Raw genomic sequence first — 16,483 nt, 5'->3', positions numbered from 1 at the left:
CTGGCAGATTAAAACTGTGTGCCCGACCGAGATTCGAACTCGGGGCCTTTGCCTTTCGCGGGCAAGTGCTCTACCAGGAGAGCTTCTGTAAAGTTTGGAAGGTAGGAGATGAGGTACTGGCAGAAGTAAAGCTGTGAGGACGGGGCGTGAGTCGTGCTTCGGTAGCTCAGATGGTAGAGCACTTGCCCGCGAAAGGCAAAGGTCCCGAGTTCGAGTTTCGGTCGGGCACACAGTTCTAATCTGCCAGGAAGTTTCATATCAGCGCACACTCCACTGCAGAGTGAAAATCTCATTCTGAAAAGTCAGATTGCGTTGCGCTAAAAATATTGTGCGCCAGTTTAAGCACAGTCATTTATAATTTTTCTAAGGGGACGTTTCAACTTCTTTAGAAAATTTTTTTTATCTTCAATATAAATAGGCTGAAAGCCTTAGCTTAAATTTTTCCCATAGAACTCAGCTGAAGGCCTCACATTAATCAAGAACAGTGTTATGGCGTAAGGACGAGACAAAGATTTTCAAAGTTTAAATAGGCTGAAAAATCGGCTGAAGGCCGCATATCAACAAAACAATTTAACGGCTTAAGGCCTAGGAAGAAAATCTTTCAATTTGAAAAGGCTGAAGGTCTTATCTCAAAATATTTCGGGTAAAACTCGGCTGAAGGCCTCATACTAAAGAATAACAATTTTACGACATAAGGCCAAAACAATGATTTTGAATTTTTAACTTAAGAGAGATTAAAACTCGGCTGAAGGCTACACACCATGTAGAAAACAATTTTACAGCTTAAGGCCTAAAGGGAAGAGCTTCTAAATTTCAACTAAAATAGGGTAAGGCTTTATCCTAAAATGCTTCACGTAACTCTCTGCTGAAGGCCACATACGAAACCCAAAAAATCTCACAGCTTAAATCCCAGACAAAGAAATTTCCAATTTTAAATTTAAGCTGGAAAACTCGGCTGAAGGCCACACAGAGTACTTAAGACTAAAAAGGAATTCGCTATGTAAAACACAAGGAGCGGCGCTCAGAAGGTTCCAGGAGTCGCCTGGGAAGGTAGCACTAACGCACGTTTAGATGAGACAGGCGGCCAGACCGACAACGTTTTAATCGGAAGGCAACCCAACAGAAAGCCAGCCGACGAACCAACCAACAAGATCAGTTCTGCTCCACCCGGCCAGAAAATCGACAACAAGATGTCGATAGCACAATGTTCTGGATACTGGTGCCCAATCAGGCCAAGTCAGAAGAAACGCTCAAAGCTACCAACAACACCTCAACTGTCGAACTACACGCTGTGCTGGACAGCATCAACATGAGGAGGAAAATACACTGCGAAAAACTACGTCAACGACCAGGCCAGGTCACCAGAACGCCGATGGCCAAAAGGCAGAAGATACTGCTGGTACACTTCATTACATTAATTCCTTCATTAATGAAGTGTACCAGCAGTATCTTCTGCCTTGTGGCCATCGGCGTTCTGGTGACCTTTCCTGGTCGTTGACGTCGTTTTTGGCAGTGTATTTTCCTCATCATGTTGATGCTGTCCGCAACGGCGTGTAGTTCGACAGTTGAGGTGTTGTTGGTAGTTTTGAGCGTTTATTCTGACTTGGCTGGATTGGACACCAGTATGAAGACGGGTGAAATTCTAGCCGACTTCAAAGCATGGTCCCGAGTTCGAGTCTCGGTCGGGCACACAGTTTTAATCTGCCAGGAAGTTTCATACACGTTGTTGCTCGTGGGAATCTCCCAGAAAGCGACAACCAGGATCCAATGAAGAGATGTGATAGCAGTTGAGGCTTGATAGTAGGTTAAGTGAGCACTCAACTTTAACGTCCAGGATCGGTGTGCGACGAACTTCGTAACCCTCGCAAGAAGCGACTCACAACTCCAACTACACATGCACGCCGCCAGCAGCTGCTGCTGCCACTCACGGCAGGTAAGGCTGGAAGTTAGTGACGCCAGTAAATTGAATAAGAAAACGAGGCGTCAGTACCGTAAGAGAAGATGACAAACAATAAACGTCATGAACACGAGCCGCGCACTGCTCAATCACCTTCAAAGCGACGGTCTTACGCCATCTTACCTTGGGGACCTGTACGCCCGTGTAGTACGACTATACTGGTCGACTTTGGAGTCATCGTCTTGCTGCATCAATAGCCTTCCCATGATCCATGTACTGCTTCCCGCAGAGTGCATCCTTCACTGGGCCAAGAAGATGGAAGTTCAAATGGCTCTGAGCACTATGGGACTCAACATCTGAGGTCATCAGTCCCCTAGAACTTAGAACTACTTAAACCTAACTAACCTAAGGACATCACCCACATCCATGCCCGAGGCAGGATTCGAGCCTGCGACCGTAGCGCTCACGCGGTTCCAAACTGAAGCGCCTAGAACCGCACGGCCACACCGGCCGGCCAAAATGGAAGTGGGTAGGGGCGAGATCCGGGATGTAGGATGGATGAGGAGGAACAGTCCAACGAAGTTTCGTGAGCTCGTCTCGGGTGCGCAAACTTGCGCGAGTCCTTGCATTGGCATGGGGACGGAGAATTTCGTTTGCATTTTTCTGGCGACGAACAAGCTAAACTCGTTTCTTCAACTTCCTGAGGGTAGCACAGTACACTTCCCTGTTGATCGTTGCATCACGAGAGAGGACATCAAACAGAATAACCCTTTCAGAGCCAAGAAGACAGTCGCCTCGAGTTTACCGGTTGAGGGCGCAGATTTGAACTTTTCTTCGGAGGAGAGGTGATGTGGCGACACTCTATGGATTGCCGTATTGTTTCCGAATCGAAATGATGAACCCATGTTTCGTCGCCTTCAACGATGTTGAACAAAAACTTGCCACGATCAGCATCGTAAGGCGCAGTCGACTCCGCACAGATGGTACGTATCGTTGCTCTTTATGGTCTTCCGTTAGGTGACGAGGAACACAGCCGGCACGCAGTTGTGAGTATCCCAGCGGGTGCGTGAGTGTTTCAGTCCTACCAACAGAGACGTCCAAGTGAGCAGCGAGGTGTGCGATTAGGATTGGCCGACCACCTCGAACGATAGCGTCTGCACGCTCCAACATTGCAGAAGTCACACATGTGTTCGCCCGGCCGGCGCGCGGGAGATCGGGCACGACTGCGAGACCTTGTTGCGATGATGACAGAGGCCTCGCCCAACGACTCGCCGTGATTTTGTTCACTGCCAGGTCTCCGCAGACATTGTGCAGGCGCCTACGAGTATCTGCGATGCTCTGTTCTTTGCCAAAAGAATGACTTTGCTTCCAGCAGACCTCCGTTACTGAAGCCATTTTGAAGGCTGTATACAGAGCCGTCACCTGTTGGAACCTTATGAGATTGTAGGGACCGAAGTAGGAATATTCCATAATGTCACACAACAAGATTTTAACATTGACAATTACAGATTTTAATCAAGTATATTTAGAGATAAAAGTTAATTAGAAAAATCTACTTAATACTGTATGTGCATATTTAATGTAACAAATGTACCAGACGCCACCTATCGGTAATAGCTTTATAATTAATATAAATGACGTGCCTTCTGCCAACCAATTTCATGTGATGCAGCATGTGAAGGTTGCTGTGTGTGGACGGGTTACTCCTGTAACCGAAATTGCATGTACGTTCTGGTACATTTTATTCTGATCAGATAGGATAAAAAAAGGTTTGCATTTGTGAAATAGTAAACTAGTATCATTGTCGTTTTAGATCTGAAGATGCTTCTAGAGGAACCGAAACCGGTCATGTCCGCACGCTCCAACATTGCAGAAGTCACATTCCGGTCATGTGAATAAACATTTTTGAAATCAAGACGGATTATGAGTAACATTGTACAAGCAGATATGGTCAAGTTGTTGTAGGCTCAACCATTGTTTGTGGATTATTAGTCTCGTAGTTAGCAGCGAGTCAAATCTGACGGATTTTGTTACGCGTGCAAGGTCGACCGACGGGCGAACAAAAGGTTCCACGTCAAAACAGTTTCTAATGCTGATTATCGATAGTGCAGCACGCTGTAAGGTGGCCAGCTGTTAGCTGGTAGCACTTCGGAAAATAAACAGCGCTCGTATGTGAGTTGACAGTGCAAGCTGACCGGATGCACCACTGGCAGCTCATCCACTATCCACTTGCAGCCACGTTTTTGCCGACTATGCCTCCTGCGCGAGGCATCTCCCACGGCGCCAGAGGCGGTTACCCAGCCTGTCCGGGGGGCGAGAAGCCGTAGCAAGGCGACAGCGACAGAGCAGGTGGTCGCCCGTCACCCGACACTGTGTGCCCTCTACTCCCCCCACCCAAACCAGCACGCCCCCCCCCCCCCTTGCCCCAACAATCCATCGCGCGGCCCCACGGAGCAGACGCTCGCCTCCAAGCCAGTACTGCTTCGCTTCCCTCTCCCCCTCTTCGGCGGCGCCTGCAACCACGGAACCCACACCAGATCCCAAGACGACGGATTTACGCCATTCCGCGACGCACCTGTTTAAACTTGCCTCCCTCGCTGCCAGTGGACATAAATCACAGGCCGGTGGTAATTTCGTACTGTGTGAGGCGGCTTTCTCTCTCTCTCTCTCTCTCTCTCTCTCTCTCTCTCTCTCTCTTTACTTTGGCGTGCTCGCCGGCAGGAAGCGCGGCATTAAGGCCGGGTCGTTAGTGCCGGCCACATGTGCCGTGGCTTTGCCGGCCGGATGCTGCCGCAGAAAGTGACCCGTGGCCCCAGAGACGCGGCACAGCCCCCACGTGTGTAGTCTAGGCGGAGGATTCCAGAAGCAGGAGGCGCGTTCTGCAACTAACGACTTCCGCAGTCCGCAGGGCCGACGAATGATGAAATTTGGAATAGCTGTTTCTCGGATTAGAGGGCTGTGGTAGCACCCACGTAGTTACGGGTATGTGAATACTTGTCTGACACTCTCAACCCTTATCAACATACATTAATAGAAAAAGTAGAGACAATCAAACGAAGAGCGGCACGTTTCGTTACGGGATATTTGGTCAGCGCGCGATAATTACAGGACTGCACAAGAAACCCCACTGTCAAATGCTACAACACAAACGTTGACAATATAAACTGAAGCGCCAAAGAAACTGGTATAGGCATGCGTATACAAATACAGAGATATGTAAACAGGCAGAATACTGAGCAGGCCGATGTGGCCGAGCGGTCCTAGGCGCTTCAGTCTGGAACCGCGCGGCCGCTACGTTCGCAGGTTCGAATCCTGCCTCGGGCATGGATGTTGTGACGTCCTTAGGTTAGTTAGGTTTAAGTAGTTCTAAGTTCTAGGGGACTAATGTCCTCAGATGTTGAGTCCCATAGTGCTCAGAGCCATTTGAACCATTTTGAACCAGAATACTGAGCTGCAGTCGGCAACACCTATGTAAGACAACATGCGTCTGGTGCAGTTGTTAAATCGGTTATTGTGTTGTTGTACTCGGCGCAGGAGGGACACAGCGTCTCCGAAGTAGCGATGAAGTGACGATTTTCGCGCACGACCATTTCACTAGTGTACCATGAATATCAGGAACCCGGTAAAACATCAAATCTCTGACAACGCTCCCGCCGGAAGAAGATCCTGCAAGAGAATCATTCAACGTTACTGAAGTTCAAATTACTGCAGATTTCAATGCTGGACCATCGTCAAGTGCCAAAGTGCGAACTATTCAACGAAACATCATCAATATGCAAATTTTTTTTTGTACGTGGCTGAACGTTCAGAGACCGTGAATAGTTACAATTCAAAGAAAAACAGCCGTCGTTCACTATTTCTAACAAATTAACCTGGTTTCAACACTGCTAGGAGTGTCTTCTTCAGAATTTAAAACGAAGAATGGTCTATATTCTATAACATGGTCACAGAATAATGACTAAAAACGTATGATAGGGTGTAAGTACGGAATCATCGTAAAAGACTGACAGTACTTATATGTCCTTTATAAAATAATAAATCTGCCAAAAGGGCTTTAGTCACAAAGATATTTAAGATAAAGAAAACTGGGATGGCGGGCCACTAATTGCTGCTCGTTACTTGCGTGATGCAGGTTGTAAAACGGACTCCGTTTTTATTTTTCGTTATTTTATAAATGACATATAAGTACTGTCAGTCTTTTACTATGATTCCGTACTTATACCCTATCATACGTTTTAGACATTATTCTCTGAGCATGTTACAGAATATAGACCATTCTTTGTTTTAAATTCTGAAGATGACACTTCTAGCAGTGTTGAAACCAGGTTAATTTGTTAAAAATAGTGACCGAGGGCTGTTTTTCTTTCAGTTGTATCATCAATATGGGCTTTCGGAGCCGAAAGCTCACTCGTGTACCCTTGACGATTGCACGACACAAAGCTTTACGCCCCGCCTGGGCCCATCAACACCGACATTGGACTGTTGATGACTAGAAACATGTTGCCTGGTTGGGTGAGTTTCGTTTCAGATTGCATCGAGCGGATGACCGTCTACGGGTATGGAGACAACCTCATGAACCTGTGGACCCTGCATGTCAGCAGGGGAATGTCCAAACTGGTGGAGGCTCTGTAATGGTGTGGGACATGTGCTATGGGGCCCTGATACGTCTACATACGACTCTGACAGATGACACGTATGTAAGCATCCTGTCTGATTACCAGCATCCATTCGTGTCCGTCGGACTTGGGCATTTCCAGCAGGACAATGCGACACCTCATTGCTCCAGGAATACTCTTCCGAGTTTAAACGCTTCCGCTGGCCACTAGACTCCTCTGACATGAACATTACTGAGCATATCTGGGATGCCTTGCAGCGTGCTGTTCAGAAGAGAGCTCCACCCCCTCGTACTATTACGGATTTGTGCACAGCACTTCTGGATTCATGGTGTCAGTTCCCTCCGCACTACTTCAGAAATTAGTCGAGTCCATGCCACGTCGCGTTTCGGCACTTCTGCGTGCTCGCGGGAGCCTACACGATATTAGGCAGGTGTACCAGTTTCTTTGGCTCCTCAGTATATTAAATCCTCCCCCATAAGTCCTGCGAATTGAACACGACGACAAACTTACAGAAATTAGATCACACACATAGCTTTACCGACAAACACCAATTCGCGATTAGAACAGGGAAGGGTGAGGGAGAGGTCGAAGATCGAGGTACGAGAAGTACTCTGCAGTCCACATGGTAGTGTCCTCGCGATGTACAGATGTCGACGGACGCTGACAACAGACCCTCTCAGAACATGTAAAAGTAAGGGTCACTGACCAGTAGAAGCGAAGGCATTCCGTATTCTTACCGAAGTTACTGTGCTAGGAGTTGCCATGCCCCAAAACCGTTGTTGGCAGTCCTAGAGGAAATATGATATTCTTAAATGGAAAAGAGGAAAAGGAAATTCGTGTTAATGCAATACACTTGAATCACCTGTGTTTTGCTAACGAGGAATGGAAGGACGTAAACGATAAAGTTTGATAGTAAATCTTAAAATCAATTGCAGTAAGACTACAATACTATATAGCCTGATTGTCGGAAACAATATATTATGGATGAACAATGAAGCCATACAACCATTTTCTGTGCTCCTGAGTTTTGATTTGCGACAGTCAAAATACTGTTATAAATTTAAGGTTGCTAGGAGAGCAATGGATATTACTGGAAGATAAAGCTGGTCGGCTATTCGCGTGAAACTGTCGTCAGTGTCCTACGGAAAGTGGTTGAAGACGGGCGAAACCACGAGTAGGCGACAAAGTGTTGAACGTACACGCCTCCTCAAAGAACATGGATGTCGGAGGCTTGCCCGCTATGTAAAGCAGGATATGTGGCAGACCTGACAACAGCTTACCACGCTTGTTCAGGTACAAGCGTTCCGGAACACACTGTTAAGTGCACCTTGTTGAACACAGGAATCCGCAGCAGACAACCCAAGAGTACTCCCGAGCTAACCCAACGACATCGTCGATTACGAGTGTATTGGGCACAAAATCATCGAGTTTGGGTCGTGTATCGTTAGATACGTGTCGCCTGGTAGGATAGATCACGCTTATTGTTACACCAGATCTGTACTCATGTCCAGATACGCCATCATCCAGGTGAGCTGCTACTCATAACGTGTACTTGTCTCACGAAGCCAGATCGGGGGATTCCTCTCGGCTTGTATGGGACCTGTGTTAGTTGTAAATGGCTCCAGGACTGCTGTCGCCAATATGGTAGTTGTTGCGGACCTCCTGCATTCTCTCATGCCAATGGCAACTTCTAACAGGATAACAGTCCGTGTCACAAGGCTTGAATCGTGGTATACAGTGGTTTGAGGGCCATGGCACGGAACCCACGTTGAGGTCTTGGCCTGATCTGAACCCTATAGGACACATCTGGAACGTTGTCGGGCTCAGCTCCACGCCTTCAAACCACAGATGCGTACATTAGGGGAACTGAGAGCACAGATACACTATGTGATCAAAAGAATCCGGACACCTAGCTGAAAATGACTTACAAGTTCATGGCATCCTCCATCGGTAATTCTGGAATTCAGTATGGTGTTGGCCCACACTTAGCCTTGATGATAGCTTCCACTCTCACAGGCTTACGTTCAGTCAGGTGCTGGAAGGTTTCTTGGGGAATGGCAGCCCATTCTTCACGGAGTGCTGCTCTGAGGACTACTATCGATGTCTGTCGGTGAGGCCTGGCACGAAAATGGCGTTCCAAAACAACCCAAATGTGTTCTGTAGGGGTCAGGTCACGACTCTGTGCAGGCCGGTCCATTACAGGGATGTTATTGTCATGTAACCACTCCGACAGGCCGTGCATTATGAACAGGTGCTAGATCGTGTGGAAAGACGCAATCGCCATCCCTGAATTGCTCTTCAACAGAGGGAAGGAAGAAGATTCTTAAAAAATCAGTGTCAGCCTGTGCTGTGATAGTGCCACGCAAAACAACCCCCTCCATGAAAAACATCACAGCCTCCGAATTTTACTGTTGGCGCTACACTCGCTGGCAGATGACGTTCACTGGGCACTCGCCATACCCACACCCTGCTATCGGATCGTCACATTGTGTACCGTGATTTGTCACTGAACACAACGTTTTTCCACTGTTCAGTAGTCCAATGTTTACGCTCCTTACACCAAGCGAGGCGTTCTTTGGCGTTTAGAGCTGTGATTTGTGGCTTACGAGCAACCGCTCGACCATGAAATTCATGTTTTCTCACCTCCCGCCTAACTGTAATAGTACTTGCAGTGGAGCCTGATGCAGTTTGGAGTTCCTGTGTGATGGTCTGGATAGATGTCTATTACACATTACGACTCTCTTCAACTGTTGATGGTCGACCTGTATGCTTTTGTGCTGCACGGGTCCCTTCACGTTTCCACTTCACTATCACATCGGAAACAATGGACCTAGGCCTGTTTAGGAGTGTGGAAATCTCGCATACGGGTCCAAGTGACACCCAGTCACCTGACCACATTCGAATTCCGTGAGGTCCGCGGAGCGTCCCATTCTGCTCTCTCATAATGCCTAACGACTACTGTGGTGACCCGTTGGATGTAAGTTTCCCTTGATAAATGAACCCCATTTCCCAAAGTGTACTTCTCGCGTACCAAAAAGCAAAGAGGAGGAAGAGGCTGAGTGTGGAAGAAAGACGTAACTGTGGTTAGTAAAAACTTGGGTCCGTATGCTACAAGCCGGAAAACGTACATACACTACTGGCCATTAAAATTGCTACACCACGAAGATGACATGCTACAGACGCGAAATTTAACCGACAGGAAGAAGAAGCTGTCATATGCAAATGATTAGCTTTTCAGAGCATTCACACAAGGTTGCACCGGTGGCGACACCTACAACGTGCTGACATAAGGAAAGTTTCCAACCGATTTCTCATACTCAAACAGCAGTTGACCAGCGTTGCCTGGTGATACGTTGTTGTGATGCCTCGTGTAAGGAGGAGAAATGCGTACCATCACGTTTCCCACTTTGATAAACGTCGGAATGTAGCCTATCGCGATTGCGGTTTATCGTATCGCGACATTGCTGCTCGCGTTGGTCGAGATCGAATGACTGTTAGCAGAATATGGAATCGGTGGGTTCAGGAGGGTAATACGGAACGCCGTGCTGGATCCCAACGGCCTCGTACCGCTAGCGGTCGAGATGACAGGCATATTCGCATGGCTGTAACGGATCGTGCAGCCACGTCTCGATCCCTTAGTCAACAGATGGGGTCGTTTGCAAGACAACAGCCGTCTGCGCGAATAGTTCGACGACGTTCGCAGCAGCATGGCCTATTACATCGGAGACCATGGCTGCGCTTACCCTTGATGCTGCATCACAGACAGGAGCGCCTGCGATGGTGTACTCAACGACGAACCTGGGTGCACGAATGGCAAAACGTCATTTTTCCTGATGAATCCAGGTTCTGTGTACAGCATCATGATGGTCGCATCCGTGTTTGGCGACATCGCGGTGAATGCACATTGGAAGCGTGTATTCGTCATCGCCATACTGGCGTATGACTCGGCGTGATGGTATGGGGTGCCATTGGTTACACGTCTCTGTCACCTTTTGTGCACATTGACGGCACATTGAACAGTGGACGCTACATTTCAGATCTGTTACGACCCGTGGCTCTACCCTTCATTCGATCCCTGCGAAACCCTACATTTCAGCAGGATAATGCACGACCGCATGTTGCAGATCCTGTGCGGGCCCTTATGGATACAGAAAATGTTCGACTGCTGCCCTGGCCAGCACATTCTCCAGATCTCTGTCCAACTGAAAACGTATGGTCAATGGTGGCCGAGCAACTGGCTCGTCACAATACGCCAGTCACTACTCTTGATGAACTGATGTGTCGTTTTGCAGCTGCATGGGCAGCTGTACCTGTACACGCCATCCAAACTCTGATTAACTCAACGCTCAGGCGTATAAAGGCCGTTATTACGGCCAGAGGTGGTACTGATGTGTGATTTCTCAGGGTCTATGCACCCAAATTGAGTGAAAATGTTATCACATGTCAGTTCCAGTATAATGTATTTGTCCAATGAATACCCGTTTATCATCTGCATTTCTTCTTGGTGTAGCAATTTTAATGGCCAGTAGTGCAAATGCCTTTCAACTGCGTTAGGATGAAAGATGGCGGAACTGACAGTCAACGTCTGACCGTGAGCACTTTTCCAACATACAAAATTTGAACCGCCTCACTCTGGGCTGAGCGCCGCCGCACAGGCGCGTCTCAGCACCCTCTGACATACGCAGGCGGCTTCCGCCGCAGACTCGTGTTACAAACACGAGTTTACGCGAGTCCGTTGAGCGGCGGAGCGGCCGCGGGCAGTGGCCCCGGCAGCTGCTGGCGGCCCGCCGGATGCGGTTGTCGCCAGGGAGGCCGAGGCGGCCGTCTGCCCGCGTCGCGGCGCGTCACGGGGTGGGCGCCCAGGCAGGCGGGCAGCGAGAGGCGGGCACAGTTTATTTCAGGCGGCCGGGCAGGTGCGGGCAGCGCGCTGGAGACGCCGGCCACTGGCCACCGCGCTGGACATTAATCCCGGGACAGGGGAGCCGGCCAGCCCTTGTCCGGAGATTAGGCCCGCGCGTCCGGCCCGGCGGGTATTAACTGGCACCCGCCGTCTCTACCGGCTGCCTTCGCGCGGCCGACACATTCCCACACAGCGCGCTACTGCTGGTGCGGAAGCGAGGGGTGGTGGGTGAGAGGTCATAGCTGTCACGATCCCCCAGCCCCAAAACAGCGTTTTTATTTTTACATGTATCAGTTCCCAAATTTCTCAGTTACCTCTTTCGCTGAACAAGGTACCATCAAAGTCTCGCAAACGGCAAGGAATTCTAGAAAGTTACAAGCTTCTTTTCAATATGAATAAAATATTCTCAGGTCAAGTGATTAAAATTACACGATCTTTCGACCAAGAACTGCTTGGCCTTAGTCAAGTGGCATGGGCTGCTGGTAAGCCCTGATATACACTAGCTGCCCCCTGTGACGTCACTGGTGCTCGCGCATGGTCTATGGGCACACGTGGACACATCATTCGATGTGGCCTCTTCAGTCAAGCGATTGCTGGATCCCATGCTACGCTGAGCTGCAGATCACCGCCTCTGTTTATCGTCTTGTTGTTGTTGTTGTCTTCAGTCCTGAGACTTGTTTGATGCAGCTCTCCGTGCTACTCTATCCTGTGCAAGCTTCTTCATCTCCCTGTACCTACTGCAACCTACATCCATCTGAATATAAAAAATTGGTTCAAATGGCTGTAAGCACTATGGGACTTAACATCTGTGGTCATCAGTCCCCTAGAACTTATAACTACTTAAACCTAACTAACCTAAGACATCACATACATCCATGCCCGAGGCAGGTTTCGAACCGGCGACCGTAGCAATCGCGCGGTTCCGGACTGAGCGCCTAGAACCGCTCGGCCACCATGGTCGGCCTTCTGAATCTGCTTGGTGTATTCATCTCTTGGTCTCGCTCTACGATTTTTACCCTCCACGCTGCCCTCCAATGCTAAATTTGCGATCCCTTGATGCCTCAGAACATGTCCTACCAAACGGTCCCTTCTTCTTGTCAAGTTGTGCCACAAACTCCTCTTCTCCTCAAATCTATTCAATACCTTCTCATTAGTTATGTGATCTACCCATCTTATCTTCAGCATTCTTGTGTAGCACAACATTTCGAAAGCTTCTATTTGCTTCTTGTCCAAACTATTTATCGTCCATGTTTCACTTCCATACATGGCAACACACCATACAAATACTTTCAGAAACGACTTCCTGACACTTAAATCTATACTCGATGTTAACAAATTTCTCTCTTTATTTCAATGCCTTATTTCATTACGCAGTCCCAGAAGTGTCAGTGCGAGCCACGACATATTTCGTCAAACTTTATCGGGTAACCGCTTTAGGATGCTCCGATAAAGCGGATTTCTCGAGGTAGCGTACGCGATAAAACCTCTCACGCTCCTTCTGCGTTGTTCCACTGTGCGTACTCTTTGTCCGACGTATGACCCGATATTCTGTTTTTTTTTTAATTAGTACGTGATCCTGTTTTATCAGAGATTTTATAATAATTTTGAATCGTTCTGGTTAATTCTGTTTTGGAACTATTTGTTAATGTTGAATGATCAGCGTAATGTACATATCTTGCATTTGGATCCCTCGTGGATTAGTTTTACTAAATTCTCTATCGATCTTCTCTGAGACGAGATTAAATAAAATAAATGAAATGGCATCCCCCTGTCTCAGTCCAGTGAACACTTTGGTGGCCGGGGTGGCCGAGCGATTCTAGGTGCCACAGTCTGGAAACGCGCAACCGCTACAGTCGCAGGTTCGAATCCTCCCTTGGGCATGGATGTGTGTGTGATGTCCTTAGGTTAGTTACGTTTAAGTAGTTCTAAGTTCTAGGGGACTGATGACCTTAGAAGTTAAGCCCCATAGTGGTCAGAGCCATTTGAACACTTTGGTATTTTCAGTTCTTTCTGCAGATGTCTTTGTATGAAAAAGTTTCATCTGTTCCGATTTTAACCAATCTGTGACTGGAAAATATTACTCGTTTCATTGTCCACTATCCGGCTGTGACCTTATCGTCGGGTTATTTTTTCGCCGCCCAATATACAGACTGATCAAAATAAAATTGGGCCCGAAAAAAGTGTGGAAGACTCATTTGCACAGGTAACAGGAGTAGTAATTTTATTGGACCTTTCTGCAGAAGCCATTATTCACGCGTAAGCCTGCTTGTAAGCAAGTTTTAAAGCAAATTGCTAACGCCGCTTAGCTGCACAAATTAGACTTATAGACGTATAAAAAGTTTCCAAACCAGTTTTTATTACGGTACCAGAGAACGGGGCGCTCTGTAAATGAATGCATTCATTACCCACAGCGCTGGGCGACTGTGTCTCCAGCTGCCAGAAATCAGATCACCGTATAATCCAGTTTAAAAGTCGACGACTGTTAAAGAGCCACAGCTGCGCGTTGGAACGCAGGCGGCGAACTCTGTCGGTTCCCACAGCGCCCCTCCGTTACTAAACATCTGCGTTCAGGAGCCACGAAAAAGACTCCGAAATGTACGCACAGTAGATTACATTAAGCACAGCGCATCGCTCTGGAGACGATCACTCCGCGGCCGATAGGTAACCATTTCGTCCTCCTCCTCCTCCTCCTTTGCATTGGGATATAAATATTTATGACGGATAATGTCGTATAATGACCTCCATTGCCGGCACGAGCGTTATCGTGAGGCTGCACGATGCTCCCCGTCTACCTCCTATTCCTCCCCCCAACCGCTGCAGAGGCAGACAAACTGTATCCTCCGCCGGCAGAAGCGCCATATGCGGTACGCAGCCGCGCCGGGCCTCGCATAACAAATGGTCCCTTTCCCTCCGCGAGCGGCTCTGAGCGATAGCGGCGATCGAACGATCTTTTGAGTCCGTTAATGCCTGCCCGAGTAGATACGGGTGATGTATGGGTGCATTCTTGCCCGGCGTTACACGCATATCGGGCCCGGACGGAGCCGCATTGTGGGCGAACCTCCCACCCTCCCTCACGGCCACTCCTTCCGCTGCAGGTATACGGCCTCAGGTGGGGGGGCAGAAGGGATTGAATGTGCATTAAAGGCGAGTCCAATGCCCGGCGGGGAGCGCAGCGCCGTTGTAATTTTCAAAGCACCGCCGCGACTTAGAGAGTGAAGGGACATTTCGTACTGCCGCTTCGTCGCCTCATATGCATCTCAAAGGAGCGGTGTAAGGCGAGCCGGACCCGGCGCGGCTCGGCCAGATGTCCACGCGGAGGGCAGCCGCCGCCGCTGACGCCTCTGAAAAGCGCAATCAAGCCGGCAGACCGAGATTTATATGGGTGCGGGCGCGGGCGGGTGGGGGAAGGGGTGGGGGGATAGCGAGGGAGACAGGAGAGGGCGGGACGGGCGCGAAGCGCAGCCGGAGGATCTTTTATGCATAAGGCGCCGGGGAGCATACAGCCTCGCGTACTGTGAAAGGGTCTTTCCTAATGGATGCCCACGCTGGAGGTCCGCTACCTGCTAATCGCACTCTGCTGTTTCTCGTTGCCTGACTAGTGGGAGAAAAAAAAAAGAATGTGTGGTGCAAATTACACTACTGGCCATTAAAATTGCTACACCAAAAAGAAATGCAGATGATAAACGGGTATTCATTTGACAAATATATTGTACTAGAACTGACATGTGTTTACATTTTCACGCAATTTCGGTGCATAGATCCTGAGAAATAAGTACCCAGAACAACCACCTCTGGCCGTAATAACGGGCTTGATACGCCTGGGCATTGAGTCAAACAGAGCTTGGATGGCGTGTACTGGTACAGCTGCCCATGCAGCTTCAACACGATACCACAGTTCATCAAGAGGAGTGACTGGCGTATTGTGACGAGCTAGTTGCTCGGCCAATCATTGATTAGACGTTTTCAATTGATGAGAGATCTGGAGAATGTGCTGGCCAGGGTAGCAGTCGAACATTTTCTGTATCCAGAAAGGTCCGTACAGGACCTGTAACATGCGGTCGTGCATTATCCTGCTGAAATGTAGGGTTTCGCAGGGATCGAATTAAGGATAGGCCACGGGTTACACATCTGAAATGTAACGTCCACTGTTCAAAGTGCCGTCAATGCGAACAAGAGGCGACCGAGAGGTGTAACCAGTGCAACCCGGTACCATCACCCCGAGTGATACGCCAGAATGTCCATGACGAATGCACGCTTCCAATCTGCGTTCACTGCGATGTCGCCAAACACGGATGCGCCCGTCATGATGCTGTAAACAGAACCTGGATTCATCCGAAAAAATGACGTTTTGCCATTCGTGCACCCAGGTTCGTCGTCGAGTACACCATCGCAGGCGCTCCTGTCTGTGATGCAGCGTCGAGGGTAACCGCAGCCATGGTCTACGATCTGACAGTCCATGCTGCTGCAAACGTCGTCGAACTGTTCGTGCAGATGGTCGTTGTCTTGCAAACGTCCCCACCTGTTGACTCAGGGATCGAGACTTGGCCATGCGGATAAGATGCCTGTCATCTCGACTGTTAGTGATACGAGGCCGTTGACATCCAGCACGGCGTTCCGTATTACCCTCCTGAACCCACCGATTCCATATGCTGCTAACACTCATTGGATCTCGACCAACGCGAGAAGCAATGTCGTGATATGATAAACCGCAATCGCGATAGGCTACAATCCGACCTTTATCAATGTCGGAAACGTCTTGGTACGCATTTTTCCTCCTTACACGAGGCATCACAACAACTTTTCATCAGGCAACGCCCGTCAACTGCTGTTTGTGTATGTGAAATCGGTTGGAAAATTTCCTCATGACAGCACGTTGTAGGTGTCGCCACCGGCGCCAACCTTGTGTGAATGCTCTGAAAAGCTAATCAGTTGTATATCACAGCATCTTCTTCCTGTCAGTTACATTTCGCGTCCGTAGCACGTCATGTTCGTGGTGTAGCAATTTTAATGGTCAGTAGTGTATTTCCTTGGCGATTTCAGAGACTTTCATAGTTCGTCTCTAATTCTTTT

Source organism: Schistocerca cancellata, chromosome 1, assembly GCF_023864275.1.
Source record: "Schistocerca cancellata isolate TAMUIC-IGC-003103 chromosome 1, iqSchCanc2.1, whole genome shotgun sequence".
NCBI classification, from domain to species: Eukaryota; Metazoa; Arthropoda; class Insecta; order Orthoptera; family Acrididae; genus Schistocerca; species Schistocerca cancellata.
The sequence above is the reverse complement of the archived record's forward strand: the minus strand, read 5'-3'. Positions refer to the sequence as shown.